Source organism: Aquarana catesbeiana, linkage group LG12, assembly GCF_042186555.1.
Source record: "Aquarana catesbeiana isolate 2022-GZ linkage group LG12, ASM4218655v1, whole genome shotgun sequence".
Lineage (NCBI taxonomy): Eukaryota > Metazoa > Chordata > Amphibia > Anura > Ranidae > Aquarana > Aquarana catesbeiana.
This window is the reverse complement of record NC_133335.1, coordinates 23303133-23326672: the sequence shown is the minus strand read 5'-3', so window position 1 is coordinate 23326672 and position 23540 is coordinate 23303133. Positions and strand designations below refer to the sequence as shown.

At 45.3% G+C, this 23540-nt stretch overlaps 1 long non-coding RNA gene across 4 annotated transcripts in view; it reads left to right on the top strand.

Moving 5' to 3' along the window:
- The window catches only part of LOC141114000 (uncharacterized), a 66873-nt gene that overhangs the window by 3823 nt on the left and 39510 nt on the right, over positions 1 to 23540 (top strand). Inside the window, exons 2-5 of one of the 4 annotated variants that reach the window (XR_012236845.1) lie at positions 775 to 889; positions 2056 to 2189; positions 8662 to 8918; positions 21112 to 21405. This is a non-coding gene — a long non-coding RNA (uncharacterized lncRNA). Of the gene's footprint in view, positions 1 to 774; positions 890 to 2032; positions 2190 to 8661; positions 8919 to 21111; positions 21406 to 23540 lie in introns of all 4 variants that reach the window. The other 3 variants (XR_012236846.1, XR_012236844.1, XR_012236847.1) reach the window with 3 other exon arrangements.

Here is a 23540-nt window from a genome sequence, read left to right as displayed (position 1 = left end):
CACTATCACTGTACTAATGACTCTGGCATGGAAGGGGTTAACATCAGGAGCGATCAAAGTGCTTTACTATACTATGTGTGGTGCTTTTACAAGGGTGATAGATGGAATGTATTCCCTCAAGGCAGATCCCTCCTGTCAGAATGGCGATCTACCTTGATTACATAGGCAGACCACCGCTCTGCTGAACGATCGGAGGGTGCCGTTGGACATCGGGTACCATGCACCCGCCAATCAGCTTCCGCTGTGTGTAATCACAGTGGAAGCGAGCCGCCAGTGGCGCACATCCTACCCAGAAGTGTTGGATTATATATATATATAAAAAACACGATCCAGCACACAGGTGCTGCCCTGTAGCAGTAAAACTGCTATAGCGCAGACGTGAAAAGGTTAAATAGCACTATCAGCCTTTGCAGTTCTCTTCTGTAGACTACAGAACACTATCCCCTGTGTAATGGAGATGAGGAGTGGGGAGGAGCCTGGGGTGACAACGCTGCTCCTCTAAGATACAGCGCAGGGGGTGTTGTCACCCTAAGACAGGAATTTTGTTACTGGCAGGATCACCCAGTGAAATTAAAGGGGAAAAAATCCTAAACTAAAGCAGTCACCACATCTGGTGAACTGTAATGTATTACATTGTAATATCTTGGTGAAGATCCTCTGTAAGCTGTGGTGGGGTTACCACCTTGTCCTGTGTCCTTCTTTTTTTTTGTTGTAGATGTTTATCTCTTATTTCTGATAGTTCCGTTACTAAAATGTGTCCTCTCTTTGTTTTAGGGATCTGTAAGGTAACAGGCTTTTGACAAAGGAAATATCTGAAGTAGGTCTTTAAAGACCTCAGAGGTGCCGAAAAGAGACGGTTACAAGTGTCCCAGCAAATAACACATGTAATGTATGCAAACTTCAGGTTCTGTTCCCTCTAACTGCACTTAAAGTAGAACTCCAGCCAAAACCTTTTTTCCTTTGTTTTGACTGGGGAAATGTTAGAACATCTGTCCCATTTTCATTACTGTCTGTGTCCACCCCGGGAAGATTCCCCTCACTTCCTGTCCTAGACACACAACAGGATGTGAGCAGAAATCTTAAAGTGGGAGGATAGCCCACCAATGACAATTGTCAAAAGATCATTTGCCCCTGTTGGGAGATTCTCCTTCCATTGCTCTTCCTGTGATTCCTTAAAGTGGTAGTAAACGCTGTTACACCACTTATACTTACAGATAAGCCTATAATAAGGCTTACCTGTAGGTACAGTGAATATCTCCTAAACTTGCACTGTTTAGGAGATATTCAGAGTGCATGCAGCCGGTGACATCACCGGAGTTTTATTTTTTTCACCAACTGCGGCGTACTATCGTCGTAATTCGGAACTTCACTCAAAAGGGCAAGTTCTGCTGTTTGTCCTCCTCCCCCTCCTCTACCTTGTCATTTCTTTTTTTTTTTATCGGGGAGTGGGTACCTATTTTTGATAGGTACCTGCTTTCACTTGGATCAGGGGCGGACTGGGCCGGAAAGGTAGGGTGGCAATTGCCCCGTGGGCCACTCTGATGCAACGTAAAAAAGCCACACTGCTTCTGCCAGAAGCGATCAGCCATTAAACGAAACCGTGGGGAAGATGAAAACAAAACACTGCATGGGGATCATAGGGAGGAATCAGGAGGAGAGCCGGCCGGATCACACAGAGAGTGGATCTTCCGCTCTGACACCATTTAGAGCTGAAACTCCGACCGCTGTCATACAAAGTCCAACCTCCTAAACCTGCTCCCATGATAGACAGCACACTGGTCCAATGCCGGGAAATTGAACTAGTGTGACGTCTATCATAGGAGCCAGTCCAGGAGGCAGGACTTTTATTGACAGCGGCTGGCGTTTTAGCCCCAAGTGGTGTCACAGTAGGAGATCCTCCCGCTGTGTGATCCGGCTGGCTCTCCTCCTGATTCCTCCCTACGATCCTTTTACAGTGTTTTCATCTTCCCTCTTGTTCGTTTCTGTTTATACAATTTTGTACAAGTAAGTAATTTTTCTTCTTCACTGACAGGCTGCACTAATGGGCAATGACAGGCTGCACTAATGGGCAATGACAGGCTGCACTGATGGGCACTGACAGGCTGCACTGATGGGCACTGAGAGGCTGCACTGATGGACACTGACAGGCTGCACTGATGGGCACTGATAGGCTGCACTCCAGCGGTGAGGTAACATCCCCGACAGTGATGTCAGAGACTGGAAAGCTGCTGTATATTTTTACATAAGAAATACTATTGTTTTAATAAATTTACTACTTTAATTACTACACCAGGGGAGATTACTCTGCTTTATCCTAATATATGGTTTAGGTGTGGGAGAGTGAGCTTTAACCACTTCAGCCCCGGAAGGATTTACCCCCTTCCTGACCAGAGCACTTTTTACAATTTGGCACTGCGTCGCTTTAACTGCTAATTGCGCGGCCATGCAATGCTGTACCCAAACGAAATTTGCGTCCTTTTCTTCCCACAAATAGAGCTTTCTTTTGATGGTATTTGATCACCTCTGCCGTTTTTATTATTTGCGCTATACACGGAAAAAGACCAAAAATTTTGAAAAAAAATGATATTTTCTACTTTTTGTTCTAAAAAAAATCTAATAAACTCAATTTTAGTCATACATTTAGGCCAAAATGTATTCGGCCACATGTCTTTGGTAAAAAAAATGTCAATAGGTGTATATTTATTGATTTGTGCAAAAGTTATAGCGCCTACAAACTAGGGTACATTTTCTGGAATTTACACAGCCTTTAATTTATGACTGCCTATGTCGTTTCTTGAGGTGCTAAAATGGCAGGGCAGTACAAAAACCCCACAAATGACCCCATTTTGGAAAGTAGACACCCCAAGGAAATTGCTGAGAGGCATGTTGAGCCCATTGAATATTCATTTTTTTTGTCCCAAGTGATTGAATAATGACAAAAAAAAATTACAAAAAGTTGTCACTAAATGATATATTGCTCACACAGGCCATGTGTATATGTGGAATTGCACCCCAAAATACATTTAGCTGCTTCTCCTGAGTATGGGGATACCACATGTGTGGGACTTTTTGGGAGCCTAGCCGCGTACAGGGCCCCGAAAACCAATCACCACCTTCAGGATTTCTAAGGGCGTAAATTTTTGATTTTACTCCTCACTACCTATCACAGTTTTGAAGGCCATAAAATGCCCAGATGGCATAACCCCCCCCCCCCCCAAATGACCCCATTTTGGAAAGTAGACACCCCAAGCTATTTGCTTTGAGGCATGTTGAGTCCATGGAATATTTTATATTTTGACACAAGTTGCGGGAAAGTGACACATTTTTTTTTTTTTTTTTGTTTCTACTGCTAAAATTACTGCCCTCGATCTGACCTTCGCGGTGATACCTCACATGCATGGTGCAATTGCTGTTTACATTTGACGCCAGACCGCTTGCGTTCGCCTTAGCGCGAGAGCAGGGGGTACAGGGGTGCTTTTTTTTTTTTTTTTTTTTTCTTTATTATTTTTTTGCTTTTTTATCTTATTTTTAAACTGTTCCTTTTATTTTATTTTTTTTAAATCATTTTTATTGTTATCTCAGGGAATGTAAATATCCCCTATGATAGCAATAGGTAGTGACAGGTACTCTTTTTTGAAAAAATTGGGGTCTATTAGACCCTAGATTTCTCCTCTGCCCTCAAAGCATCTGACCACACCAAGATCGGTGTGATAAAATGCTTCCCCAATTTCCCAATGGCGCTGTTTACATCCGGCAAAATCTAAGTCATAAAATGCTCGTAGCTTCCGGTTTCTTAGGCCATAGAGATGTTCGGAGCCACTCTGGTCTCTGATCAGCTCTATGGTCAGCTGGCTGAATCACCGGCTGCATTCTCAGGTTCCCTGTTGAGACAGGAGAGCCAGAGAAAAACACGGAAGACGGTGGGGGGGGCATTCCCTCCCACTGCTTGTAAAAGCAGTCTAGAGGCTAATTAGCTGCTAGGATTGCTTTTACATGAAAGCCGACCGCTGGCTGAAAAGAATGATACCAAGATGATACCTAAACCTGCAGGCATCATTCTGGTATAACCACTCAAAGTCGTGAATGGCGTACCTGAAGACAAAAAAATGGTTAACAATAAAGCACAGTGAACGGTAAAGTATAAAAAATTGCATACCTGAAAAGCAAACATGATAAAACATAATAACAATAAAACATTGCAGAATAGAATACAGTAAAAAAGAGCAGAACAATAGAGAGAGAATAGAGCGAGAGAGAACAATAAAACAACAACTATTTTTTTTTTATTTTATATTTTTGTTTGTGTTCTTTTTTTTTTTTTTTTTTTACACTTTTTTTGTAACTAACTTTTATAACTGTAACTGGTTCCAGGTTCGGGTCTCTCAAAATGCGATGGCATCTTGGGAGACCCTGTGAAAGTGTGCCTAGTCTGTGCAGTGCTGTACCCTACGCTAATACTCAACTAGTGAATGGTAGCGTTCAAAACATTCACCAATGCAAAGCCCAGGATTGTCAGGACAGGAGGGACAATAATAGCGGGTGTCACGCCTATATCCGCGCTTGCTGCAGACACAACATCTTTTTTGGGGGGGTTCGTTGGGTAGGGGTACTCGGGAGGACATAAAGAAAATGCCTCTCATGCAGCCGACTGCATTTGGTTGGGGATGTGAATGGGGGAAGTACTTGTGCTTGCCACCTCACCAGCTTGAACTGCACTTATGGGACTCGCCACGTCACCAAGTGTTACTGCAGTGCTGGTTTGACTACGACCAGGGTGTACTAGGCCACTGATGCTTGCCAGTTCACCAAAACACTACCAAAAAAACTGTTAGCGATCGCAGGGATCAGGCCTGACTCTGTGAATGCTGCAGTTATGCGTTTAGTGTTTTGTAAGTGACAGTGATCGATCGATACTGCACTTGGGTGGGCTGGGCTGGGCCGGGCCGGGCGGAGGGGCAAAACGCAGGTGCTAGCAGGTATCTGGGCTGATCCCGCTAACACTGCGTTTTTGGGAACCCTAAACTGCTGGGGAGGCTAGTATAGATCTGATCGGATCAGATATTGATCCGTTCAGATACTATACCACTAAGGGAGGTGTACAGTGCGTGCGTGTGTGTTAGCGCTACTGGCGCTAACCTGACGCTGCTTGGGGCTGGTGCTTTCCAGTTCACCAAAACGCTACCAAAAAAACTGTTAGCGATCGCAGGGATCAGGCCTGACTCTGCGAACGCTGCAGTTATGCGTTTAGTTTAGAGGCGTATGCTGCGTGCGTGGGTGTTAGCGGTACTGGCGCTAATCTGACGCTGCCTGGGGCGACGCATAGCACCGCCTGGCGATCAGGGGGCTAAACCTTTATTCGGTAATAAACGGTGGGTGCCCTGACACTATAAAAAATAAACAAACTAACCAGCGTCAACTGTAACGGTTATACGGTGATCAGTGGTGAAAGGGTTAACTAGGGGGCAATCAAGGGGTTAAAACATTTATTAGGTAGTATATGGGGGTCCCTGTCGCTATAAAACGCTGACGGCGAACCTAAATATTTAGGTCCCTAACTAGCTTTACCAGCGACACTAATACAGCGATCAGAAAAATGATCGCTTAGCGACACTGGTGATGGGGGGTGATCAAGGGGTTAAAACTTTATTAGGGGGGGTTAGGGAGGTACCCTAGACCTAAAGGGGGCTACCACTCACTGCCCTACCACTTCTAACTGTCACAAACTGACACCATGCAGTAATCAGAGAAAAAAAAACTGCTTGGTGTCAGTGTGACGGGGGGGGGGGGGGGGGTGATTGGGGGGGGATCGGGGGTGTAATGTGTGCCTGGCATGTTCTACTGAGTGTGTGTGTGTTTGTGCACTTACTCAGATGTCTTCTCTCCTCGGTGCCAGAACGGAAACTGCCGAGCTGAGGAGAGATGACATCACATCCCCTGCCTGTGTGTACTACACACAGGCAGGGGAGGATTCTCATTGGCTTGGAGCGATCGCGAGGGGGGGGCCACGAATGGATGGCCTCCCCCTAATCTCTAAATGCTCCCAGACCAAAGCCGACCGCCTCTGGCACCGGGGGGGGGGGGGGGGGGTCCGATTGGACCCCCCGCCCGTGGGAAGGCAATCACGTACCAGGTACGTGATTTTGCCTGCCTGTGCCATTCTGTTGACGTATATCGTCGTTAGGCGGTCGGCAAGTGGTTAAAGGAGAAGTCCAGCCTGAGCTTGTTTGTTTGGGCTTCTTTTAAGGGTTACATAAGTGCAATTCAATTTGCACTACTGTGACCCCTTTTCAGCAGAGAGCAGTCTGAATTCGGCTCTCTGCCGACGTCACCAAGTTCAGTCCAGGCACCGTGCCATCCTAACTTCGGAAGTCTGGATTTGCCAGGTGCCTGGACTGATGGCAGTCTCAGCCTCTCAGCGAGCCGCTGAGATGGCCACTCCCCGACCCCTCCACAGCTTAGCGATCCAATGAGCGTGAAGGAGCAGAGTAGGAGAGCTGCTGATTGACAGTCAGCAGCTCTCTTCTTGGGGAGCTGAGAGAACCGAGCCATCGGCGGTGTTCGATGGCTCAGTTCTCAGTGCAGAGGTGCCAGGGGACAGATGCAGCATCCACTTTGGTAAGTATGAATATGGGGAAAAGCCAAACCCATACTTCTCCTTTAAAGGGACTGCTACCAAGGATCATTTTGAGATATCTGAGATACTTGAAACCAGGCTGGGATTGACGGAACATCGCCCCAAAGATTGTAATCAAAAGGCTCATTTGATTACTCTTTAAGGTGAGAATTCTGGGAGCACAGAGGTGTCTCAAGGAGATGAAAGCACACCAAAGTTGTTTATATATATTCACATAAGAAGCACTTTATTTGCAAACAAATGATCATTACTATCACATCACCACTGGAATAGGAACTTTTGGACACGTTAATATATTGATGCACTTTATGCAACGGATTGCACATTATTATGCACTTTATATACTGTATGTATTATGATTGTATGCACTTTATTTATATTCTTTTGATGATTATATATCACAGAATACCATTTCTGTTTATCATGGTGTGCAACACCATTTTTATTTATCATAGAGCACTGATGAGGCGGCACTGATGATCACTGATAGGCTGCACTAATGGACACTGATGAGGCTGCACTGATAAGGTGGCACTGATATGCTGCACTGATAATCAATGCCCTGATTATCAGTGTAAATGTCCCCGTCACAGCGCTGAGGATTAGAAATGCCGTTAACCGGCATTTGTTTACATGTGATCAGCTGTGATTGAACACAGCTGATCACATGGTAAAGAGCCAGCGTTATTGGCTCTTTACCCTGATCAGTGGTGCTCCGTGCCTGAGGAACGCGGCTCACCACTGATTGCTGCGTGCCAAGAAGGGGAGGATGTCATATGGCCGGAGGGACGAAAGGCCCACCTGGCCGTCAGTGTGCTATAGGCCAGGCGGGAACTAGTTTATTTCGCTTCTACGTTAGTGAGAACTTATTTGTTTTATGCTACAATTAGAGGCTCTTTTTGCACTAGGTTCTTTGTTTATTTTTTCACAACTTAAGGGCCCTTTCAAAATATGAATTACACAAGAAAGTGCTTTGCCTCCCTGTGAGATTCACATGTGATCTGGGTGCAATGCAGTGCAATTTCAGCCCGTTCATTTCAAATGGTCTGAAATCACCCCGCACCATGCCAAAAGTAGTGCATGCACTACTTTTAGAAATGCACTGCAATTGGATTGCATGATACTTCTGTATCATGTGATCCAATGCGGGCAAATGCACTGCAATTGTGACCTGTGTTTGGGGCGTCCTGAACTTTGTATTGACACTCACTGCAGATCGCAAGGGCAGTGCGGAGAATGCAGGTTTCCCGCACCGCGTTCCAATGTGAATGGGCCCTGAGAGAGTTCCCTGCTCCACCATCCCGGGCTGCATAGGACTACAGTTTTAGGGTCATTTACACTAGAATGTGGTGCAGGAAAGGTACGTTCCCGTGTGGCTTCCCACACTGCATTCCAGTTGCACTGCCCTTGTGATCTGCTGCGGGTGTCAGTGCAACGTTAATAAGATCCCAAATGCAGCTTGCAAACACAGTGTCGTTTGTCCTCACTGGATCTAGTGGTACAAAAGGACCATGTGATCCAGTTGCCCTGCACTTCAAAAGTAGTGCATACACTACTTTTGGTAAGGTGCGGTGAAATCGCACTGCACAGAACTGCAGGTGAATCACCTGCAGTTCCTAGTGTGAAAGGGCCCTTACTGTGGTTCTCTGGTGGGGCTACCTGTGTCCCAATCAATTGACTGATACTGTGTTTGCTGCTTTGGCAGATCGGTAACCTTATGGTGCCGGTCTGTGCTGTACTTGTAGCCAGGCTGCGAAAGCTGCACTGATCTAAGTGCGGCAAATGAGCAGAGAGATGACACCATCTCTCACTGCCCGCCCCTCATCCTTACTGTTCCACCCTTTCACTCTAGGATAGGATGGAACACAGTAGCAACTGCGCATGTGCTGGTTTCCTCGCTCTGTCGGACCATGCAGCGCTGGGGAGAGGCAGCGAGGTTGCAAGAAAAGGGTGTGAGTAAGTAAGTTCTTCCACTGCAGAAAAAAAAACTTTAAAAATTGGCCTTAAATTCATATTTTTGGTGGCAGGCTACAGTGACATTCTACATCTGGCGGCAGGAGAGTGGGAAGCCGCATCTGGTGACCGGCGATAGGTGGCAAGTGACACGCTGCATCTGGTGACAGGCGACAGTGGCAAGTGACACGCTGCATCTGGTGACAGTCGACGGTGGCAAGTGACACGCTGCATCTGGTGACAGGCGACGGTGGCAAGTGACACGCTGCATCTGGTGACAGGCGACAGTGGCAAGTGACGCACTCAGGGATCCCACAGAATCTGCATTATGGTGAGTTGAGCTATTTTATTGCACATTACAATGTAATAAAAAAAATAATGCGCTTCAATCATCCTAACCCAATATCAACCATGGTGTGGTGATCATTGAAGTGGCAAACCCGGGAATTGGCAAAATGTTCTGCCATGACACCGGTCCCCGGTGCCAAAAAGGTTGAAGACCGCTGTTATAGAGAATTATCTTACTCTGGTTTTATCCCTGTGGATTGAGCGCATGGAATTTTTTTGTGTATTTTTGGGGTGGTAAAACCTGAATTTTCGAAATACCTGTCTTCTATTCTCTTAGTGGTATACCCCGCTTGATGATTTTTACCTACAGGAATGCCTATAATAAGGCTTACCTGTAGGTAAAATTAATATCTTCTAAACCTGTACGGTTTAGGAGATATTCACCCTGCATACATTGCTGACGTCAGCGGCGCATGCGCTCTGAAGGTCTTGCGTATCCTGCCAAAACTTCAGAACTCTTTGTCGGAAAAAAGGGCTCCCGCGAGAATGCCGCGTGCGGGAGTGACATCATTGCGGCCCTGGCCACACACATTGCCGGAGCCCGCGAACCCAGAAGAAACGAGGAGGGAACATGTCACCCCCCTCAGTGGGGACCGTGTGCCCCTGCGGGGGGCTTCGTTCTAAGGTAAAAAAAAAAAAAACTCGCAAGACAAAGGCATAATGAGCTAGTATGCATAGCATACTTGCTCATTATGTATTACTTACCTTAGATTGAAGCCCCTGCAGCGGTCCTCGTTCACCACTCCAGCTGGTGACATTGCTCCCGGAGTTACTCCGCCGCTGTGATTGGAGCCGCGATGACGTCACTCTCACGCGTGCGTGCAGGAGCCGCAGGTAACGGCACGGTCTAACTGAAGCAACAGCACGTACGTGCCGTTGCTTCTGTGCGAATGTGCCAATGACATCGGCACATGCATACAGGGGATACCCGTTCAGGTTTAGGAGATATCCAGGGTAGCTACAGGTAAGCCTTATTATAGGCTTACCTGTAGCAAAAAGTGTGTTGTAAGGGTTTACAACCACTTTAAGGGACCAGGATATATAAATAAATGATAAAAACATCCTCTTCTTTCTTGGTCTAGAACGGTGCAGTTCCCCTCACAGCCTATAGGTGGCGATCTATGCTTAAAGCAGATGAGACGGTGCACCTTTTGGAGGATTTCTAAGTCTAGGATGTCCAAATCCAAAAACACAAATGTAATATTTAGGCTTAATGTACGTTTTACAACCTCCCCTGAACTATTTAAATTGACAGATAGTAAGCAATGTTTAAAAACTTCCGTTTTGCCGCATTTAGCTGCGTTTGTGTTTAGGAGCATTTTATTTTTTTTTTCAAATAGTCAAAAATGTATCTCCAGTGGAAGTGTAAAATCACATACAGGTACATGTTTTTGCACAGGAGAGCCGCCTTGCCACCGTATATGTACTGTGTACGGTTGGCAAGTGGTAAAAGAAAAAAGCCTTTGTCGTATGAGAATTTTCGTACATTATTTCTATCCTCGGTTCCGACTTGCTGTGAAACATCGTGGAAAACTGGCCGATCTTTCGCCTGATTTTTTCAATGTGTGTACAAGGCTCCTCATCTCCGTAACATGGAGAGAAGGTGTTCTGTAGTCCAGAGAGCTGGTGACAATGTAACTGATAATAGCGCACCTTTCGGGTAGTTCTCGCTGGTGGCGGCCTGATAGGTCACCTCCTCACTGCCTGTGTTAACCCTAAAATGACCGACTCCTGTCTAAATTGGCCCTAGTATGTGTATGTATGAATGTGAGTTGGGGACCTTAGATTGTAAGCTTCTTGAGGACAGGGACTGATGTAAATGTACCATACACATGTAAAGTGCTGCATAAAGCCCCTTTCACACTTGTGCAACCTGAAAGTCGTGCGTTTTTGCTGCGATGTTGTCACGATTTTGATGCGACTTGAAGCAATGCCTTTGTAAGCTAGTTCTAAGGACCTCAAGTCGCATCAAAGTCGGACTAAAGTAGTGCAAGGACTACTTTGAAGTCGCCAGCGGCCAGGAAAGCAGCTGATCAGACCGGCCTGTGTCTGATCAGCTGCATGAGAGACTAGAGGAGAGATTTGGGGTCTCCATGAAGAGGACCTGTCACGGCCTATGCTGTCACAAGGGATGTTGTTCATATCTTGTGATAGCAAATACAGCAGTGGTAATTTTGACATCAATTTTCAAATTTAGCTTTAGTTATAGTCTTTTGACTAAAATGGCATTTTAGCTTTAGTTGTATTTTAGTCATCTGAGTTGTTTTAGTTTTAGTCGTATTTTAGTCTACTACAATCCCCAGTACATTTTAGTCGACTAAAATCTGATGGGTTTACATTGTAGTTACATTTTAATGCATTATTTCTTTAGAACTGCCAAACATTATCTACTCCTGGAGTAAAAATCTAATAAGATGTTTATTATTTATGGTTTTAAGGTTTAGCCGTCGTGATATATATTCAATTTCGTTTTAGTCATAGTCTTTTGACTAAAATATCATTTTAGTTGTATTTTAGTCATCTGTATTGTTTTAGTTTTGGTCTTATTTTTGTAGACTAAAATAGTATTAATTTAGTCGACAAAATTATTATAGTTGACGAAATTAACACTGCAATACAGTTAGTAAAAAAAAAAAAAAAGTTTTTTAAAAAAGTGTAATAAAAATAAAATAAAATAAATAGAAAAATTTAAAAGTGCCCCTGTCCCACCATGCTTACGTGTAAGGGCGAACGCATACGTTACTGTCGCAGGCATATGTATATGGTGATTGCACCACACATGTAAGGTATTGTCACAAACGTCACAGCGAGAGCAATAATTCTAGCACCAGACCTCCTGTGCAACGCTAAACTGGAAACCCGTAAAGGCGTTTAAAGCATGGGCTATGGAGAATTTTAAGCACCATAGTTTGCCGCCATTCCACGGGCAGACGCAATTTTGAAGTGTAACATGTTCAGGAATCTATTTACTCAGCGTAACATCATCTTTCATGCAAAAACATTGGGCTAACTTTAGTGTTTTGAAATGACCACCATTTTATTCTATAGGGCCTCTGCTAAAAAAAAATATATATATTTAATTTTTGGGGGTTCTAAGTAATTTTCTGCCGTGTTTCCCCGAAAATGTGACCTACCCCGAAAATAAGACCTACTGTGATTTGCGGGAAGGGCTGCAATATAAGCCCTACCTCGAAAATAAGCCCTAGTTTATAAAGTGCTGGTAGAGTGCTGGAATCCACTCTGTTGCAGTGGTGTATAGTGTAGACTGTGTGTGTGTTTGTGCGATCTAATTGTGCCAAGTACCTTCGGAATTGCGCCGCTCTGCGATCAGCTGATCTCCTGCTGCTTTCCTCCTTTCCTCCCAGCTGTCAGCGGGTGATTTTGCCCCCCCCCCTGCAGTGCTCGGAGCAAGGAGGAGAGGTCCCGTGGGCTAAGGAAGCGGTGCTCAGCTAATCTCCCCCTCTACAAGCTGTCAGTGGGTACCTTGGGCCCTCCTCCCTCTGCAGAGCTCCGGCGGGCCATGGAAGCACCGAGCAGAGCTCAGCTGATCTCCCCTTCTCCAAGTAGTCAGCGGGGGATCTCGGGCCCTCCTCCCTCTGCAGAGCTCTTGCGGGTCACGGAAGTGCCCAGCGGCGCTAGGGAGGGAGGAAGAGGGGGAGAGAAGAGTGCACATGGCATGATAAGACCTACCCTGAAAATAAGCCCTACTGGGTCTTTTGTTACCAAAATTAATAAAAGACCCGGGCTTATTTTCAGGGAAACACGGTAATAAAAAAACAGTAGATTTTTACATGTAGGAGCGAAGTGTCAGATTTGGCCTAGATACGAAGTGCTTAACATGCAAGCTTTCCTTTTTGTAGTAGTAGTAGTAGCGCTCCGCAGTGACTCTGTTTTACTCTTCCTCTTGCTCACATCAAGCCTGTCAGTCAACTCTGATAAACCGAAAAACAGACCCAGCATGTGGATGTTTGATGTTATCAAAGCAGTGATTTTACCGGAATTCTAACTGTACTACAGTGTTCATTTTGTAGACGAAAGTATTTTCATCATAGTTATCATCAGCTGCATGTTTTCAGTGATGAAAATGAAACGGAAATAAAATTCAAATTAAGTCAATTGACGAAAATTATGATGAATATCAATTTTAATTTTCGAATGAAAACGGAACGAAAATGTGAAGGAGGGAGGTTTATCCACCAGAACTTGCGTTTTCCTCTGAACGCCGCCTGTCTGTTAACCACTTAAGGACCAGCCTCGTTTTGGATTTTAGGTGTTTACATGTTTAAAACAGGTTTTTCTGCTAGAAAATTACTTAGAACCCCCAAACATTATATATGGTTTTTCTTCTAACACCCTAGAGAATACAATGGCGGTCATTGCAATACTTTTTTTTGCACCGTATTTGCGCAGCGGTCTTATAAGCGCACTTTTTTTGGAAAAAATTCACTTTTTTGAATAAAAAAATAAAACAACAGTAAAGTTATCCCAATTTTTTTTTATATTGTGAAATATAATGTTACGCCAAGTAAATTGATACCCAACATGTCATGCTTGAAAATTGCGCCCGCTCGTGGAATGGCGTCAAACTTTTACCCTCAAAAATTTCCATAGGCGACGTTTAAAAAATTCTACAGGTTGCATATTTTGCGCTACAGAGGAGGTCTAGGGCTAGAATTATTGCTCTCGCTCTACCGGTCGCGGCGATACCTCACATGTGTGGTTTGACCACCGTTTTCATATGCAGGCGCTACTCGCGTATGCGTTCGCTTCTGCGCGCGAGCTCGTCGGGACAGGGGGGTTTTAAAAATTTTTTTTTTTATTTTTATTATTTATTTTACAATATTTTATTTATTTTTACACTGTTTAAAAAAAAAAAAAATTGTGTTACTTTTATTCCTATTACAAGGAATGTAAACATCCCTTGTAATAGAAAAAAGCATGACAGGACCTCTTAAATATGAGATCTGGGGTCAAAAAGACCTCAGATCTCATATTTACACTAAAATGCAATAAAAAAAAAAAAAAGTCATTTAGAAAAATGACATTTGAAAAAATATGCCTTCAAGAGGCGTGGACGGAAGTGACGTTTTGACGTCGCTTCCGCCCAGCAGTGTCATGGAGACGAGTGAGCGCCATCTTGGCCTCACTCGTCTCCAGACACACCACGGCACAGGACGCAATCGCCTCCGCCGCTACCGACGGCTCCGGTAAGCGGCGGAGGGCATCGGATCGCGGCGGGGGGGGGGCCCTCTCCCGCCACCGATAAAAGTGATCTCGCGGCAGGGACCACTTTTATCTGAAAGCCAGCCGCCGCACGAAAACGGGGATACCGGGGTTATGGCAGCTAGCTGCTGCCATAACAACGATATCCCCATTCAAACTTAGGACGTACATAGTCGTGCGGCGGTCGGGAAGTGATTAAAGCCCTCTGACGCTTCCGGCAAGCTGTATTGGCTGAGAGACGCAGGCTCCCATCAAACCTTTCCCTTTCTTATGCAGTTCCACATATTACTACATGCATTCAAACCATCTCTTTAGCGCCCCCTGCTGGCCTTTTCTAAATCGGCAACACAATTCCACCCCACTTCCACGCCAATACCAAATCTTCCCAAATCCAATTCCATGCCAATAATAATAGCACAATAAAGTTTAAACATGTATTGTACTATTGCACTACCACCTAAGAATAAATAGAGGCTGCTGAAAGAAAAAAAAAATGAAGAAAAAGGCTTTTCTTCGTTTTTTAATAATATTTAATGGTTATAATATATTCAGTTAATATGTGCAATTGCATTACAGCCAATAGAGTTTACAGTTTATTTTATTGTTATTATATTTTAACCTCTTGACGATTTACCCCCCTTCAAGCAGAGTTCCACCCTAAAGTGGAACTTTGGCTCATCGGATTCCTCTCCCCCTCCGATGCCTCAATTGGCACCTTTCAGGGGGGGTGCAGATACCTGTATAATACAGGTATCAGCACCCACTTCCGGGAATAGCTAGCCGCAAATGCCCGCCCCCCCCTTGTGTTCTGGGAAACACACGGTTCCCACAACACAACGGGGACCAATGTAGACGCGCAGCGTGACTCGCGCATGCGCAGTAGGGAACCGGGCAGTGAAGCTGCAACGCTTCACTTCCTGATTCCCTGACCGAGGATGGCAGTGGGGGCAGTGGAGAGACGAGCGATCGATCGGCTTTGGCTGCCGACATCGCTGGACCCTGGGACAGGTAAGTGTCCATTTATTAAAAGTCAGCAGCTGCAGTATTTGTAGCTGCTGGCTTTTAATATTTTTTGTTTAAGGTGGAGCTCCGCTTTCATGACCAGGACATTTTTGGCTATACGGCACTGCGTTACTTTAACTAACAATTACGCGGTCATGCAACGCTGTACCCAAATTAAATTGATATAATCCCCCCCCACACACAAATAGCGCTTTCTTTTGGTGATATTTGATCACCACTGGATTTTTTATATTTTGTCTCAACAAAAAAAGACCATCAATTTTGAAAAAAAAAACAATATTTTTTACTTTCTTTTATAAAACATAAAACATAAAAAAAAAAAAAAAAATGTCTTCGTAAATTTAGGCCATTATGTATTTTGTTACATAGTTTTGGTAACAAAAATCCCAATAAGCATATATTGATTGTTTTGCGCAAAAGTTATAGAATCTACAAACTATGGGATATATACTGGAATTTTTTTTTTTTTACACTAGTAATGGCGGGCGATCAGCGATTTGTAGCGGGACTTTAATAATGCAGCGGACAGTCTGACACTAACTGACACTTTTGACACTTTTTAGGGGACCAGTGACACTAATACAGTGATCAGTGCTAAAAATATGCACTGTCACTGTACTAATGACACTGGCTGGGAAGGGGTTAAACATCTAGGGCGATCAAAGGGTTAAATGTGTGCCTAACCAGTGATTTTGTGTTTACTATGTGAGGTGCTTTACTAAGGGATGTGCTGGTTTTTGTTCACTGCATTACAGGGAAACAAAATCCAGTACATCCCCACTGACAGGGCCGCTGGCACCCGGTGATCGGCGAGGAAAAAGACAGAACAGAGCCCATGTAAACAATGCAGAGCTCTGTTCTGTCTTTCTCCTCACCGATCAGCGGGTGCCGGCGGTCATTCATTGGCCGACTCCCGCTGATCGACTTCAGCTTCCCCTACCTGGAAGTGCCGGATCACATACCAGGTACGTGATCCGGCACAGGAGAGCCACTGTGCCACCGTATAACAGTGTTATGTGGTCAGCAAGTGGTTAAACATGTATTTTACTATTGCACTACCACATAAGAATAAATAAAGGGGCATCTACTAAGCTGCTGAAAAACGAAATAAATAAGAAAAGGGCTTTTTTTTCTTAGGCTCCATGTACACTGGACGTTAAAATAACGTTATAAAAACGCCAATAGCTTTGCAATGAGTCTTTCAAAATTTTTTATGTTTTTCTAACAGCGTTTATCGGCGTTTTTTAGCGTTTTTCCGCGTTTTTTTTTTTTTTAAGAGAAACAGTAAAAAACGATGGTGAGCCACGTTTTTGAGTGTTTACCAATGTTTATCAGCGCTTATGCGCGTTTAACATTTTTAAACATTTTTTGTGGTCAGAAAAACAGCTCATGAACGCGATTTTAGGGCATTCAGACAACAGCCCATTAACTCCACTGCTGATAAACCTCCAAAAACGTCCATGTGTCCATGGACACATAGGATAACATAGAGGGGAGTTTATGGGCTGTTAAAAAAAATCGCCCAAACTCCCAAAAACGGCCGTTTATAAGCTTCAGTGTGCATGGAGCCTTAATATTTATTGTTGGTAATGTATTCAGGTAATATGTCTAATAGCATTACAGCCTACAGACTATACAATTTTTTTTTCTTATATTTTAAAGTCGTACTTCTGTTTGTCAAAAAGCAATATTTTTTTTTTTTATCAAACTTGTTTTTTATGTATAAAGACGTTATATATCACAACGGCTAAATCTGTGTCTGCAGTGCATGTTCAAACAGTTGTAAAGCCTTAAAGTGATTGTAAAGTCTTGTTTAAAAAAAATGAAAAAAATAATCAAGATGTTATACTTACCTGCTCTGTGTACTGTACTGGTTTTGCACAGAGCAGCCCGGATCCTGCTCTTCTCGGGTCCCTCTTCGCTGCTCCTGCCTAAACTGCTGGGGACGCCAGTATAGATCTGATCGGATCAGATATTGATCCGTTTAGATACTATACCACTAATTGAGGTGTACGGTGCGTGCGTGCGTGTTAGCGCTACTGGCACTAACCTGACGCTGCCTGGGGCTGGTGCTTGCCAGTTCACCAAAACGCTACCAAAAAAACTGTTAGCGATCGCAGGGATCAGGCCTGACTCTGCGAATGCTGCAGTTATGCGTTTAGTGTTTTGTAAGTGACAGTGATCGATCGATACTGCACTTGGGTGGGCTGGGCTGGGCAGGGTGGAGGGGCAAAACGCAGGTGCTAGCAGGTATCTGGGCTGATCCCGCTAACACTGCGTTTTTGGGAACCCTAAACTGCTGGGGAGGCTAGTATAGATCTGATCGGATCAGATATTGATCCATTCAGATACTATACCACTAAGGGAGGTGTACGGTGCGTGCGTGTGTGTTAGCGCTACTGGCGCTAACCTGACGCTGCCTGGGGCTGGTGCTTGCCAGTTCACCAAAACGCTACCAAAAAAACTGTTAGCGATCGCAGGGATCAGGCCTGACTCTGCGAACGCTGCAGTTATGCGTTTAGTTTAGAGGCGTATGCTGCGTGCGTGGGTGTTAGCGGTACTGGCGCTAATCTGACGCTGCCTGGGGCGACGCATAGCACTGCCGGGCGATCTGGGGGCTAAACCTTTATTCGGTAATAAACGGTGGGTGCCCTGACACTATAAAAAATAAACAAACTAACCAGCGTCAACCGTTACGGTTATACGGTGATCAGTGGTGAAAGGGTTAACTAGGGGGCAATCAAGGGGTTAAAACATTTATTAGGTAGTATATGGGGGTCCCTGTCGCTATAAAATGCTGACGGCGAACCTAAATATTTACGTCCCTAACTAGCTTTACCAGCGACACTAATACAGCGATCAGAAAAATGATCGCTTAGCGACACTGGTGACGGGGGGTGATCAAGGGGTTAAAACTTTATTAGGGGGGGTTAGGGGGGTACCCTAGACCTAAAGGGGGCTAACACTCACTGCCCTACCACTTCTAACTGTCACAAACTGACACCATGCAGTAATCAGAAAAAAAAAATTACTTGGTGTCAGTGTGGGGGGGGGGGGGGGGGGGCTGGTGATTGGGGGGGGATCGGGGGTGTAATGTGTGCCTGGCATGTTCTACTGAGTGTGTGTGTGTTTGTGCACTTACTCAGATGTCTTCTCTCCTTGGCGCCAGAACGGAAACTGCCGAGCCGAGGAGAGATGACATCACATCCCCTGCCTGTGTGTACTACACACAGGCAGGGGAGGATTCTCATTGGCTTGGAGCGATCGCGAGGGGGGGGCCACGAATGGATGGCCTCCCCCTAATCTCTAAACGCTCCCAGACCAAAGCCGACCGCCTCTGGCACCGGGGGGGGGGTCCGATCGGACCCCCCGCCCGTGGGAAGGCAATCACGTACCAGGTACGTGATTTTGCCTGCCTGTGCCATTCTGTTGACGTATATCGTCGTTAGGCGGTCGGCAAGTGGTTAAAGGAGAAGTCCAGCCTGAGCTCGTTTGTTTGGGCTTCTTTTAAGGGTTACATGAGTGCAATTCAATTTGCACTGCTGTGACCCGTTTTCAGCAGAGAGCAGTCTGAATTCGGCTCTCTGCCGACGTCACCAAGTTCAGTCCAGGCACCGTGCCATCCTAACTTCGGAAGTCTGGATTTGCCAGGTGCCTGGACTGATGGCAGTCTCAGCCTCTCAGCGAGCCGCTGAGATGGCCACTCCCCGCCCCCTCCACAGCTTAGCGATCCAATGAGCGTGGAGGAGCAGAGTAGGAGAGCTGCTGATTGACAGTCAGCAGCTCTCTTCTTGGGGAGCTGAGAGAACCGAGCCATCGGCGGTGTTCGATGGCTCAGTTCTCAGTGCAGAGGTGACGGGGGACAGATGCAGCATCCACTTTGGTAAGTATGAATATGGGGAAAAGCCAAACCCATACTTCTCCTTTAAAGGGACTGCTACCAAGGATCATTTTGAGATATCTGAGATACTTGAAACCAGGCTGGGATTGACGGAACATCGCCCCAAAGATTGTAATCAATAGGCTCATTTGATTACTCTTTAAGGTGAGAATTCTGGGAGCACAGAGGTGTCTCAAGGAGATGAAAGCACACCAAAGTTGTTTATATATATTCACATAAGAAGCACTTTATTTGCAAACAAATGATCATTACTATCACATCACCACTGGAATAGGAACTTTTGGACACGTTAATATATTGATGCACTTTATGCAACGGATTGCACATTATTATGCACTTTATATACTGTATGTATTATGATTGTATGCACTTTATTTATATTCTTTTGATGATTATATATCACAGAATACCATTTCTGTTTATCATGGTGTGCAACACCATTTTTATTTATCATAGAGCACTGATGAGGCGGCACTGATGATCACTGATAGGCTGCACTAATGGACACTGATGAGGCTGCACTGATAAGGTGGCACTGATATGCTGCACTGATAATCAATGCCCTGATTATCAGTGTAAATGTCCCCGTCACAGCGCTGAGGATCAGAAATGCCGCTAACCGGCATTTGTTTACATGTGATCAGCTGTGATTGGACACAGCTGATCACATGGTAAAGAGTCAGCGTTATTGGCTCTTTACCCTGATCAGTGATGCTCAGTGCCCGAGGAACGCGGCTCACCACTGATTGCTGCGTGCCAAGAAGGGGAGGATGTCATATGGCCGGAGGGACGAAAGGCCCACCTGGCCGCCAATGTGCTATAGGCCAGGCGGGAACTAGTTTATTTGCTGATCGCTTTTACATTAGTGAGAACTTATTTGTTTTATGCTACAATTAGAGGCTATTTTTGCACTAGGTTCTTTGTTTATTTTTCACAACTTAAGGGCCCTTTCAAAATATGAATTACACAGGAAAGTGCTTTGCCTCCCTGTGAGATTCACATGTGATCTGGGTGCAATGCAGTGCAATTTCAGCCCGTTCATTTCAAATGGTCTGAAATCACCCTACACCATGCCAAAAGTAGTGCATGCACTACTTTTAGAAATGCACTGCAATTGGATTGCATGATACTTCTGTATCATGTGATCCAATGCGGGCAAATGCACTGCAATTGTGACCTGTGTTTGGGGCGTCCTGAACTTTGTATTGACACTCACTGCAGATCGCAAGGGCAGTGCGGAGAATGCAGGTTTCCCGCACCGCGTTCCAATGTGAATGGGCCCTGAGAGAGTTCCCTGCTCCACCATCCCGGGCTGCATAGGACTACAGTTTTAGGGTCATTTACAATAGAATGTGGTGCAGGAAAGGTACGTTCCCATGTGGCTTCCCACACTGCATTCCAGTTGCACTGCCCTTGTGATCTGCTGCGGGTGTCAGTGCAACGTTAACAACACCCCAAATGCAGCTTGCAAACACAGTGTCGTTTGTCCTCACTGGATCTAGTGGTACAAAAGGACCATGTGATCCAGTTGCCCTGCACTTCAAAAGTAGTGCATACACTACTTTTGGTAAGGTGCGGTGAAATCGCACTGCACAGAACTGCAGGTGAATCACCTGCAGTTCCTAGTGTGAAAGGGCCCTTACTGTGGTTCTCTGGTGGGGCTACCTGTGTCCTAATCAATTGACTGATACTGATTGCTTTGGCAGATCGGTAACCTTATGGTGCCGGTCTGTGCTGTACTTGTAGCCAGGCTGCGAAAGCTGCACTGATCTAAGTGCGGCAAATGAGCAGAGAGATGACACCATCTCTCACTGCCCCGCCCCTCATCCTTACTGTTCCACCCTTTCACTCTAGGATAGGATGGAACACAGTAGCAACTGCGCATGTGCTGGTTTCCTCGCTCTGTCGGACCATGCAGCGCTGGGGAGAGGCAGCGAGGTTGCAAGAAAAGGGTGTGAGTAAGTAAGTTCTTCCACTGCAGAAAAAAAAACTTTAAAAATTGGTCTTAAATTCATATTTTTGGTGGCAGGCTACAGTGACATTCTACATCTGGCGGCAGGAGAGTGGGAAGCCGCATCTGGTGACCGGCGATAGGTGGCAAGTGACACGCTGCATCTGGTGACAGGCGACAGTGGCAAGTGACACGCTGCATCTGGTGACAGTCGACGGTGGCAAGTGACACGCTGCATCTGGTGACAGGCGACGGTGGCAAGTGACACGCTGCATCTGGTGACAGGCGACGGTGGCAAGTGACACGCTGCATCTGGTGACAGGCGACAGTGGCAAGTGACGCACTCAGGGATCCCACAGAATCTGCATTATGGTGAGTTGAGCTATTTTATTGCACATTACAATGTAATAAAATAAATAATGTGCTTCAATCATCCTAACCCAATATCAACCATGGTGTGGTGATCATTGAAGTGGCAAACCCGGGAATTGGCAAAATGTTCTGCCATGACACCGGTCCCCGGTGCCAAAAAGGTTGAAGACCGCTGTTATAGAGAATTATCTTACTCTGGTTTTATCCCTGTGGATTGAGCGCATGGAATTTTTTTGTGTATTTTTGGGGTGGTAAAACCTGAATTTTCGAAATACCTGTCTTCTATTCTCTTAGTGGTATACCCCGCTTGGTGATTTTTACCTACAGGAATGCCTATAATAAGGCTTACCTGTAGGTAAAATTAATATCTTCTAAACCTGCACGGTTTAGGAGATATTCACCCTGCATACAGCCGCTGACGTCAGCGGCGCATACGCGCTGAAGGTCTGGAGTATCCTGCCAAAACTTCAGAACTCTTTGCCGGAAAAAAGGGCTCCCGCGAGAATGCAGCGTGCGGGAGTGACGTCATCGCGGCTCCGGCCACACACATTGCCGGAGCCCGCGAACCCAGAAGAAACGAGGAGGGAACATGTCAGCCCCCTCAGCGGGGACCGTGTGCCCCTGTGGGGGGATTCGTTCTAAGGTAAGTAAAAAAACAAAAACTTGCAAGACAAAGGCATAATGAGCTAGTATGCATAGCGTACTTGCTCATTATGTATTACTTACCTTAGATTGAAGCACCTGCAGCGGTCCTCGTTCACCGCTCCAGCTGGTGACATTGCTCCCGGAGTTACTCCGGCGCTGTGATTGGCCGGAGCCGCGATGATGTCACTCTCGCGCGTGCGGGAGCCGCCGGTAACGGCACAGTCTAACTGAAGCAACGGCACGTACGCAAATGAACCGGTCAGTGAAGCTGCAACGCTTCACTTCCTGATTCCCTGACCGAGGATGGCGGTTGGGAGCAGCCGAGAGACGAGCGATCGATCGGCTTCGGCTGCCGACATCGCTGGACCCTGGGACAGGTAAGTGTCCATTTATTAAAAGTCAGCAGCTGCAGTATTTGTAGCTGCTGGCTTTTAATATTTTTTGTTTAAGGTGGAGCTCCGCTTTCATGACCAGGACATTTTTGGCTATACAGCACTGCGTTACTTTAACTGACAATTACGCGGTCATGCAACGCTGTACCCAAATTAAATTGATATAATTCCCCCCCACACACAAATAGCGCTTTCTTTTGTTGATATTTGATCACCACTGGATTTTTTATATTTTGTCTCAACAAAAAAAGACCATCAATTTTGAAAAAAAAAACATTTTTTACTTTCTGTTATAAAACATAAAAAAAAAATGTGATTATGTATTTTGTTACATATTTTTAGTAACAAAAATCCCAATAAGCATATATTGATTGTTTTGCGCAAAAGTTATAGAATCTACAAACTATGGGATATATACTGGAATTTTTTTTTTTTTTTACACTAGTAATGGCGGGCGATCAGCGATTTATAGCAGGACTTCAATATTGCAGCGGACAGTCTGACACTAACTGACACTTTTGACACTTTTTAGGGGACCAGTGACACTAATACAGTGATCAGTGCTAAAAATATGCACTGTCACTGTACTAATGACACTGGCTGGGAAGGGATTAAACATCTAGGGCGATCAAAGGGTTAAATGTGTGCCTAACCAGTGATTTTGTGTTTACTATGTGAAGTGCTTTACTAAGGGATGTGCTGGTTTTTATTCACTGCATTACAGGGAAACAAAATCCAGTACATCCTCACTGACAGGTCCCCTGGCACCCGCTGATCGGCGAGGAAAAAGACAGAACAGAGCCCATGTAAACAATGCAGAGCTCTGTTCTGTCTTTCTCCTCACCAATCAGTGGGTGCCGGCGGTCATTCATTGGCCGACTCCCGCTGATCGACTTCCGCTTCCCCTACCTGGAAGTGCCGGATCACATACCAGGTACGTGATCCGGCACAGGAGAGCCACTGTGCCGCCGTATAACAGTGTTATGTGGTCAGCAAATGGTTAAACATGTATTTTACTATTGCACTACCACATAAGAATAAATAAGGGGGCATCTACTAAGCTGCTGAAAAACTAAATAAATAAGAAAAAGGCTTTTT